The sequence below is a fragment of the Leptodactylus fuscus genome, chromosome 6, assembly GCF_031893055.1.
Source record: "Leptodactylus fuscus isolate aLepFus1 chromosome 6, aLepFus1.hap2, whole genome shotgun sequence".
In the NCBI taxonomy this organism is placed as follows: domain Eukaryota; kingdom Metazoa; phylum Chordata; class Amphibia; order Anura; family Leptodactylidae; genus Leptodactylus; species Leptodactylus fuscus.
Genome location: NC_134270.1, coordinates 153,576,179 through 153,585,179, shown reverse-complemented (window position 1 = coordinate 153,585,179; position 9,001 = coordinate 153,576,179).

Sequence of the window (9,001 nt, the reverse complement as noted above, 5' to 3'; positions counted from 1 at the left end):
TGTGGTACTGTGTGCAGAGGCATGTATCTAATCCTCCAAAATGTGGTACTGTGTGCACACACACGTATCTAATCCTCCCCTGTGTGGTATTGTGTGAAGAGGCGCGTATCTAATCCTTTGGCGTGTGGAACTATGTGTAGACGCGCGTATCTAATCCTACTGCATGTGGTACTGTGTGAAGACGCGTGTATCTAATCCTATGGCATGTACAACTGTGTGCAGACGTGCGTATCTAATCCTCTGGAATGTGGAACTGTGTGCAGACGCATGTATCTAATCCTATGGCGTGTACAAATGTGTGCAGACACGCATATCTAATCCTCTGGAGTGTGGAACCGTGTGTAGACGCCTGTATCTAATCCTTCGGCATGTGAAACCGTGTGCAGATGCACGTATCAAATCCTTCAGTGTGTGGAACTGTGTGCAGAAATGCGTATTTAATCCTCTGGTGTGTGGGACTGTGTGCAGACCCGTGTATCTAATCCTCTGGCATGTGATACTGTGTGCTGATCTGTGTATCTAATCCTCTGATGCGTGTATCTCAGCTTGGATATCAGTGTTGTATTGTGCATGTGGAGTGACCGTGTGTATTGCAGTTGGAATATGAGTGAAAGTCTTGCAGGTTTGTATTGGCTAAGGGGGGGGCATTGTGTTTGGAATGCTGTATCTCAGCAACGGTATGTCCGAGCGAGTTGGAGTCTCATCTTAAACCTTCCCGGATATCTGAAGTATCTCTGTACCAAATTTGGTGAAGATCGGTCCAGTCGTTTGGTTCGCATTGGAGTACAGACAGACAGACAGACAGACAGACAGACAAGAATTCATTTTTATAAGATAGGGAGAAATATGCGCGGGTGTCCCATATATATGCGCTCGCATATTTTTTTTTTACTTTTTTTTTTTTTTTTACTTTTTGGTAGAGTTGGAAGGGACCTCAAGGGCCATCGGGTCCAACCCCCTGCGAGTGCAGGTTTTCCTAAATCATCCCAGCTATATGTTTATCCAGATTCCGCTTGAAGATTTCCATTGATGGAGCGCCCACCACCTCCCGTGGCAGCCTATTCCACTCTCTCACTACCCTCACTGTCAGAAAGTTTTTCCTAATGTCTAATCTGTATCTCTTTCCCTTTAGTTTCATCCCATTGCTTCTTGTACTTCCTTGTGCTAATGAGAATAGGGTAGATCCCTCTGCACTGTGACTACCTTTCAGATATTTGTAGACTGCTATTAAATCTCCCCTCAGCCTTTTCTTCTGCAAACTAAACAATCCCAGTTTTTTTAGCCGCTCCTCATAGGACATGGTTTGCAGACCTTCCACCATTTTGGTTGCTCTTCTCTGGACTTGCTCCAATATATCGATGTCTTTCTTGAATTGAGGCGCCCAGAACTGTACACAGTATTCCAGGTGTGGTCTGACCAGGGAAGAGTACAGCGGAATAATGACCTCTCTTGATCTAGATTCAATGCTTGTCTTAATACATCCCAGAATTTTATTAGCCTTTTTTGCAGCAGCACCGCACTGTTGGCTCATGTTGAATTTGTGATCTACTATTATGCCCAAGTCCTTTTCCCCTATGCTATCACTTAGTTCTATTCCTCCCATACTATATATGTTTTTTACATTTCTGTTACCCAGATGTAGAACTTTGCATTTGTCCCTGTTAAATACCATTTTGTTGGCCTCAGCCCATTGTTCCAGTGTGTCTAAGTCCTTTTGAATACACTCTCTCTCCTCTCTAGTGTTGGCTATTCCTCCTATCTTCGTATCATCTGCAAATTTTATGAGTTCCCCAATAATTCCATCGTCCAGATCATTTATAAAGATATTAAAAAGTACTGGGCCCAGAACAGAGCCCTGCGGCACCCCGCTTTTGACTTTCTTCCAGTTCGATGTGTAGCCATTTAGTATTACTCGTTGTGCCCGATCATTAAGCCAGTTGTGAATCCACCGAACTGATTTTTTGTCAAAGCCATACTTAATCATTTTTTCAATAAGAAGGTTATGTGATACTTTATCAAATGCCTTACTGAAGTCAAGATATACTATGTCCACGGCATTCCCTTGGTCCAACCATTCAGTGATTTTGTTGTAGAAGGAAATCAGGTTAGTCTGACAAGATTTATTGGTCATAAAGCCGTGCTGGCTCTGGTTAATTAATGCCTTCCCATCCAGGTACCGAAGTAAATGTTCCTTGACAATTTGCTCAAAGATTTTTCCTGCTATCGAGGTCAGACTTACCGGCCTGTAATTTCCTGGATCGTCCCTTTTCCCCTTTTTGTAGATGGGGACAACATTTGCCCTTTTCCAATCTAAAGGGACCACTCCTGTTTCCCATGACTTACCGAAGATTATAGCAAGGGGTTCTGTTATTTCCTCTGCTATCTCTTTCAGGACTCTAGGGTGTAAATCATCTGGTCCTGGGGACTTGGTTTCCTGTAACTTGGCTAAGTGCTCTCTTACCAGACCTTTGCTTATAGTCAGCTTGGAGTCCTCCTTCCCCTCATCTCCATCACCATTAATGTCGATATTTCCATTAGTTTCTTGGGAGAAGACGGATACAAAATATGAATTTAGTAGCTCCACCTGCTGTTCCACCATGTTAACTGTTTCTCCTTTGTCATTCTTTGTCATATGTATGCGCTCGCATATATATGGGCTCGCATATATATGGGCTCGCATATATATGGGCTCGCATATATATGCGCTCGCATATATATGCACTCGCATATATATGGCTCTGACATCGCATATATATGCGTCCCATATATATATGCGCGCGCACATGTGCGCGGGTGTCCCATATATATGCGCTCGCATATATATTCACACTGAACGGCTCCACACTGGAGAAAACCAACAGCTACACCTACCTGGGGCTGGAGCTCAGCCAATCAGGAAGATTCAAAGCAGCAATAGAAACCCTGAAAGCAAAAGCCTGCAGAACCTTCTACGCCATCAGAAGACAACTGTACCACCTTAAACCACCGGTGAGGGTCTGGCTGAAGATATTTGACGCAGTCATCTCCCCGATCCTTCTCTATGGCAGCGAGGTTTGGGGCCCAGCCACCTACCCAGACCAGTCAAAGTGGGATTCCAGCCCAACAGAGAACTTCCATCTGGAGTTCTGCAAATACCTGCTCCATGTCCATCGCAACACCTCCAAATTGGCCTGCAGGGCAGAGCTAGGCAGACTCCCCCTATGGCTCACCATACAGAAGAAGGCGCTAGCTTTCCAGGCACACATCCAGGGGAGCAAGCCTGACTCCTACCACCACCAAGCATGGCTAAGCCACCTGAGCAAACCAGACACTCACCAACCAAACAGCAGCCAACCACCAAACCAAAAACACCAACAGATGATAACCAAGGCCGAAATAAAGGCGACCACAGAGGCAAACAGAGAGCGGTACATTGAAGAATGGAGAAACAAAATAAATAACTCCAAGAAACTCACCGTGTACCAATCCCTACAAAGGGACTACACCATGGCCACCTACCTGGAGAGAATACGCCACCCCAAACACAGACAGACCCTGAGCCGGTACAGACTGAGTGCCCACAACCTAGAGATAGAGACGGGGCGATACAGGCAGACGTACAAGCCACGGGAGAACAGACTGTGCCAGCACTGTGACCAGGGGGCCCTAGAAGACGAGACCCACTTCCTGTTACACTGCACCAAATACTCAGCGGTGAGGGCCGTCTACTACCAAAGACTCTCTGCCCACATCCCAGACTTCATATCTGCAGACGAGAAGAGGAAACTCTACATCCTACTGGGAGAAGAAGAGGCCACTGTGGAGATCGCTGCCCAATACGTGTCCAGCTGTCACCAAACAAGAGGAAGATGAGACTCCACGGACTGTTATATTTATCCCAATACACCAACAGATGATAACCAAGGCCGAAATAAAGGCGACCACAGAGGCAAACATGGGCTCGCATATATATGCGCTCGCATATATATGGGACACCTGCACACATGTGCGCGCACATTTTTTTGTTGCTCGCTTGTTGCTTTTTGTTTTTTATTGCTCGCATATATATATGGGACACCCACGCACATGTGCGCGCGCATTTTTTTGGGACACCCTGTGTGTGTATATATATATATATATATATATATATATATATATATATATATATATGTATGTGCGCGCATATACAGGGTTCCCAAAAAAAATTATACACATTTTAGCAGCTGATATCTCAATTATTTATTCTTTCTTTACAGACTGAACCCATTAAACTGAGTGATGGCATGCAGACTTGACTTTGAAAAAAGGAAATTTATTCTAAAATGCTACTGGAAGTATGAAAACGCAGTAGAAGTGCAAAGACAATTTAGGAGGGAGTCTAACAAAGAACCACCTACACGAGTTACCATCACTCGAATTAGAGATAAGTTTGAAGCTGATGGAACTGTTCAGGACGTCCATAAGAAGCGTTCCGGAAGACCACGTACCTCGACAAGCCCCATAAGTCTGTACAGTATGCCATCACTCGGTTTAATGGGTTCAGTCTGTAAAGAAAGAATATAATTGAGTTATCAGCTGCTAAAATGTGTATACATTTTTTGGACACCCTGTATATGTACACACACAAACACATATATATGCGCACACACACACACATATGCACACACACATATATAGGCACGCACACATATATATGCACACATATATATATATATATATATATATATATATATATATATATATATTAGCACATATATATATATATATATATATATATATATATATTAGCTGGCGACTTCGTCTGCGGTGATTGTAGAAGTGGGTAAATACAGGCGCGGGTAAGGTTTTCGTACTGTGTGTAAGGTGTGGGATATGAAATGTAACTTTGTATCTTGTTTTTGTTGTAATTCTGAGAATACGTGAGACTTTTGTGTTGAATGTAATTTGTATTTCAGCCGCTATACGGTGTTCTGAGAAACTGTACATAGTGTGTTTGGGACAGAGGTATTTCAGGTTAATATACTTCGATATACGACATTGTATGATTTGTTATTTTCTACCAGTACATGTAAGTTTTGGGCACAGGATACTCTGGAGCAAGCAACATAAAGTCTGGCCCTGTGCATGACAGTTTAGTAACTCCATGTGCCTCTTATTAATAGCAATGAACCCCATCATGTCCCTCACATTAACCGCAGTGTATGAGTTACTGATATGTGAGAGACTTGGAGGTAATAATTAAGTATCTTCATTATTGAGGTCTTTTATTAGTACCTCCATATGTCTCACATATTAGTAACCTTTATATGGGGCCCACAGGGGTTAATATGAGGGACATGATGGGGTTTATTCCTATTAATGTGAGGCACATGGAGTTACTAAGACTAAACTAATAACCCCAAATGCCTGACATTAATGAGAATAGGAACTACAGGAAGGGACCTGTGTGTTTCTTCACTTTGCTAGCAGCTTCCTCTGCTCCTCGGGAACGTTTGCAGGATGCAGACGGCAGGAGCTATCACTATAGCAGGCAGAGACCTGAGCGATTAAGCTCCACCCCCTGGGTTTCCTGCACCCCTCTCATTGGAGGGCAGTGAGAGAAGGGGAGTGTCCTTATGCCTCAGCTCTAGCAGAGCACTGAAGGGACGCTCCGACTTCATTTAACTCTTGCAGGTCCTGTGCTGCTGGTGTGCCAGTGAAATATGGCAGGAGTGCCACTCTTGGCATGTGTGCCAGGGGTTGCTGACCTCTGCTGTAGAGGGTAATATGAATTTTGTGGCTTGCTATGGTCCAAAGTGTGTGAGATTGCAGAGATAGTGATGTGAGTTTGGGTTTTGTGGGGGTCCTGGGAAAAACATATGTGCGCTATTGTGACGAAAAGTAGCCTATTGCGCAATCCTGTGTAGTAACTATGTTTGTGGAAAATTTCAGCCAAATCGGTGGAGCGGGTTTTGCGTGATTGACCGCCAAACATCCAAACCCACAAACATTTCACAATTATAATATACTAGCTGGTACCCGCGACTTCGTCTGCGGTGATTGTAGCAGTGGGTATATACAGGCGTGGGTAAGGCTTTCGTACTGTGTATAAGGTATGGGATATGAAATGTAAGTTTGTATCTTGTTTTTGCTATTATTCTGAGAATACGTGAGACTTACGTGTTGAATGTAATTTGTATTTCAGCTGCTATACGGTGTTGTGAGAAACTTTACATAGTGACTTTGGGACAGAGGGATTTGAAGTTAACCCTTTCCCGCCGATGGCATTTTTTGATTTTCGTTTTTGACTCCCCTCCTTCTAAACCCCGTAACTTTTTTATTTCTTCGCTCCCAGAGTCATATAAGGTCTTAATTTTTGTGGGACAAATTTTTCTTCATGATGCCACCATTATTTATTCTATATAATGTACTGGGAAGCAGGGAAAAAATTCAGAATGGGGTGGATTGGACGGAAAAATGCATTTCTGCGACTTTCTTACGGGCTTTGGTTTTACAGCGTTCACTGTGCAACCAAAATGACATGTCCCCTGTATTCTGTGTTTCGTTACGATTCCGGGGATACCAAATTTATATGGTTTTATTTACTTTTTGACCCTTTAAAAAAATCCAAAACTGCATTAAATTTTTTTTTTTTTTTTGAAAAGTCGCCATATTCCGACAGCCGTAACTTTTTTATACGTGCGGGTACGGGGATGTATAGGGCGTCTTTTTTTGCGGGGCCGGGTGTACTTTTTAGTTCTACCATTTTCGGGAAATGTTATTGCTTTGATCACTTTTTATTCTAATTTTTATCAGAATCAAAACAGTGAAAAAACGGCGGTTTGGCACTTTTGACCATTTTTCCCGCTACGGCGTTTACCGAACAGGAAAAATATTTGTATAGCTTTGTAGAGCGGGCGATTTCGGACGCGGGGATACCTAACCTGTATGTGTTTCACAGTTTTTAACTACTTTTATATGTGTTCTAGGGAAAGGGGGGTGATTTGAATTTTTAATCCTTTTTATTTGTTTTTATATTTTTTTTACTTTTTTTTTTTACTTTTTTTTTTGCATTTATTAGACCTCCTAGGGGTATTGACATGGGTGGGCGGTGTCGCAGATTGTCAGAGCGGTGGGGGTCGGCAAACATGGCTGCTCCGGAGCGTTAAAGAGCGCCTCCTGGAGTATCGTTAAGGTGAGGGGCAAAGTGGTAAAGTATATGTATATGAGATTGTGTGGGGTTAGGGGCGAGGCTGTAGAGGGCAATAGGAATTTTGTGGCTTGCTATGGTCCAAAGTGTGTGAGATTGCAGACATGGCGGTGTGAGTTTGGGTTTTGTGGGGGTCCTGGCACAAACGTATGTGCGCTATTGTGACGAAAAGTAGCCTATTGCGCAATCGGGTGTATTAACTATGTTTGTGGAAACTTTCAGCCAAATCGGTCGAGCGGGTTTTGCGTGATTGACTAACAAACATCCAAACACACAAACCCACAAACATCCAAACTCACAAACTTTCACAGGATGTATCTATGTGCAGGAATGTGTATTTCCTGTATTCTTAATCATATACATGTACAATGTCTCTCTTGGCCAGTTCTGGCGCCCCCTATAGACACTCCACTCTACCGTAGCTGCTCCTGTAGTGAGGTGACTAGATTGGAGTTTCTGGCGGCAGCTCCTATTAGCAACTCCATTCTAGTCACCTCAGTACTGAACAGTCTACATTGGAGTTGATTCTAGTAGTTCCTCCCTCCAGCAACTCCAATCTAGTCACCTCTCTAGTGAATTGTCTACAGTAGATTGGAGTTGCTGGAGGGAGGACCTACCAGGAGCAACTCCATTCTAGACGCAACCTCTCCAGATCACTGCTGCTTGTATCTGACTATACAGTATCATGTGGGGTCGGGATAATAAGAGGAGAGTTTCCAAATAAGATCTTCATTGTTTCAGCCAGGTTGGACACATGGACTTGTGATGCTCGCTGGCATTTTATATGGATTATGGGGGTAATTTATTTTAAGAGGGATTTTAAAGGGGTTTTCCTTAGGATAGGTCATCTATATGTGACACTAGAACCCCTGCCGATTAGGGTTTCTGTCCTTTTCCCTAGGTTGATGACGTTACATTCATTGGTCACATGATACAGCAGCAGCTCAGCCCCATTCAAGTGAATGGGGCAGAACTATGATACCAAAAACAGCTCCTACAATATGCATACCTCCCAACTTTTGAAGAACCGAAAGAGGGATAAAATGTGCGGCAAATTTAGCCCCGCCCACTTTTGTATTGACTCCGCCCGTTCTCATTAATTTTTCATGTGCCCGCACACAGTATAAACCTCCTACAGTCACCCGTAAATTATATGTCCCCCCTCTATCTCTCCCCCAGTTTCATATACCCCCTTCATCTGCCCACAGTTTCATGTCCCCCCTCCATCTCTGCCCCCAGATTCATGTCCCCTGCATCTCTGCCCCCAGATTTATGTCCCCTGCATCTCTGCCCCCAGATTCATGTCCCCTCCATCTCTGCCCCCAGATTCATGTTCCCTCCATCTCTGCCCCCAGATTCATGTCCTCTCTATCTCTGCCCCCAGATTCATGTCCCCCCATCTCTGCCCCCAGATTCATGTCCCCCCATCTCTGCCCCCAGATTCATGTCCCCCCATCTCTGCCCCCAGTGTCATGCCGTCCTCTCCTTCATCTGCCCCCAGTTTCATGTTCCAGCTCAATGTACATATTACACTTACCTTCTCCTCGCTCCCCTGCCGCTCTCTCCGCGCCTCTCTCTCTCACTCGCACACAGTTGTAGGTGCGATGTGACGTCATCACATCGCGCCTACACAGCCAGTAGGCGGCATTCAGCGACGAAGCAAGGAGCTGACCTGTGACAGCTCCTTGCTTTAGCTGCGTATGTGTTCAACTCAGATCTGCATCCTCTGGACGCAAATCTGAGTTGAAATCGGGACATACCTCCCTCCAACTGGGACCGCGGGACATGTCACCAGAATCGTGAATGTCCCGCGGAAATCAGGACGGTTGGGAG